The sequence below is a fragment of the Oratosquilla oratoria genome, chromosome 2 (assembly GCF_046742065.1).
Source record: "Oratosquilla oratoria isolate Oo_2021 chromosome 2, ASM4674206v1, whole genome shotgun sequence".
NCBI classification, from domain to species: domain Eukaryota; kingdom Metazoa; phylum Arthropoda; class Malacostraca; order Stomatopoda; family Squillidae; genus Oratosquilla; species Oratosquilla oratoria.
In genome coordinates, this window is record NC_134778.1 from 51,192,700 (window position 1) to 51,195,199 (window position 2,500).

The window sequence follows — 2,500 nt, forward strand, 5'->3', positions numbered from 1 at the left end:
TTTTTCTGGCGTGTCCTAGAATTAGAATACTAGTTTGGTTAGCTAAATTGATAAACCCTCCTCGATGGTTTGATGAATTATTAGTTGAAATATATGCTGATTCTGTAGCAAAGAATACCTAGAAGGCAAATTTGATGATATTATGAAAACCTTTGACAAACTTGGATATCCAGAGGGAATGTTGAGGGGAACAAAAAGAAAAGCAATGAATATTTATAATCATGGAAAGAAAGAGAAAAATTATGAAAATAATACCAATTTTGTATCAGTACCTGGCTCAGAAACGTCACCAATAATAGACAAATGTTTAACAAAAACAGGTATAAACATAACTAAAATAACTAATAAGAGGATAGGTAATTTGATAAAGACTTCCAAAAAGAGAACCAATTCGGAAAACAGCGTCGTATACAAAATCCCGTGCAATAGTTGCTCAATGGCATATTATGGCGAATCATCAAGGGGTTTAAAAAAAAAATCTATGAACATAAAAACGACAGAAATGCACATAGGACATCTAATTCTTTAGTAGTTCATGCTGAAAAATTCGATCATTTACCAAACTGGAGAGGAGTTGAAGTGCTACATAAAGGTTTTGATGAATTCACTAGAAGAATTGTAGAATCAGCATATATTTCAATAAATAATTCATCAACCCATCGAGGAGGGTTTATCAATTTAGCTAAACAAACTAGTATTCTAATTGTAGAACACGCAAAAAAAAAAACGACATTTCCCAAGTATCCGAAACGAAAACGTTAGAGTGTTTAGGGTTCCAAGCCTTCCCCTGTGTTTATGTTCTCCATCATCCAAACATACATATATATATATATATATATATATATATATATATACATATATATATATATTAGAATAAATAGGCAGTAAGTTCTCTTTTAAACATGTTTGGTTAAAGACCAGCGCAAATTCAGTATCAACTAACTTCTTAGTAGTTTTCTCTACCTTCCGAATAGACTTCTTGTAATCAGAAGGGAGGTCAAAAACGAGGCTGCCGAGATCCATATTGTATTGTTAAGAAAATACTATACAATAATACATATAGCAGACGAAGTGTTTTTTCAGGGATTGCAATTTTCTGCTCCGGATGGTATAATCGTTGGCATATGAAGTCGATAGTATCGTCAATACCGACATTCGTAAAAAGACTTTCAACGTCCGTCGATGCCATGATGTTGGAGGGGCGGGCCGTCTTCAGGATGTCAAGAAATTCTTCTGAAGATTTCAAGCTGAAAGTCTTTTTACGAATGTCGGTATTGACGATACTATCGACTTCATATGCCAACGATTATACCAACCGGAGCAGAAAATTGCAATCCCTGAAAAAAACACTTCGTCTGCTATTACAGGCATGCACCAAAGAAGTTCCCTTCTATGGGCCCGACGGCAATATGTACGTACAATGCGACGGCGTTGCCATGGGGTCACCCCTGGGAGTGCTCTTCGCCAATTTCTATATGGGACATATAGAAGAAGAGATATTCTGGCAGCAGCAACATCCAAAGCCAGAAATCTACGCCAGGTACGTGGACGATATTTTTATTAGCGCTGACGCGGAAGAAGAAGTCGTAAACTTGATTTCCAAGTTTAAAACAAACTCCTGTCTCAACTTCACCCACGAGATTGAAGAGAACAACAAGCTTCCTTTTCTTGACATTTTGGTCCGTCGTGAAACCACTTCATTCTCTACAGAGGTTTATACCAAATCTACCAATCTTGGTTTCTGCCTTAATGGTGCAAGTGAGTGTCCTGAGCGATATCGGCGCAGCGTCATCAACGCCTTCGTCAAAAGAGCCCTCACCCACTGCTCAACATGGACCGCTACAAACGCGGAACTTAAAAGGATCACCATACTTCTTACCAACAACAACTATCCCTTGGCAGAAATAAATAACGTCATACAACATCGACTAGACAACTTTATGCGTCAACAGGAACAACATTTAGCTACACAAAATTTAAAACTCTTTTACAAGGGCACTATGTCTTCAGCCTATAAGGATGACGAAAAAGCCCTCAGGAATATAATCGACAAGAATGTCACACCCACCGACCCGGCTTTAAAAATTGACCTCGTCATCTACTACAAGACACGGAAGACATCCAACTTGGTCATAAAGAACAGCTGCCTACCCAAGACAAGTGATATGCAAGAGGTGAATACCGTGTACGAACACACATGCTCCAGTGGCAACTGCAGTCGCCCTAACTCCAAGTACATCGGCGTAACCACCATAACACTGTCGAAGAGGATCTCAGCCCATTTGCAGGACGGCGCCATAAGGAGGCATTACTTGTACGAACATGGGCTCGTACTCAAAAGGCACCACATGGAAAACAACACCACCATCATCGAGAGAAACAACGACACCAGACGACTAAGAATGACAGAAGCGGTGCTCATTTTCAACCACAAACCCGCTATCAACATCCAGCAACAGCCCGAAATGTCTTTACCAACCAGAAGGCAGAGAATGATTCC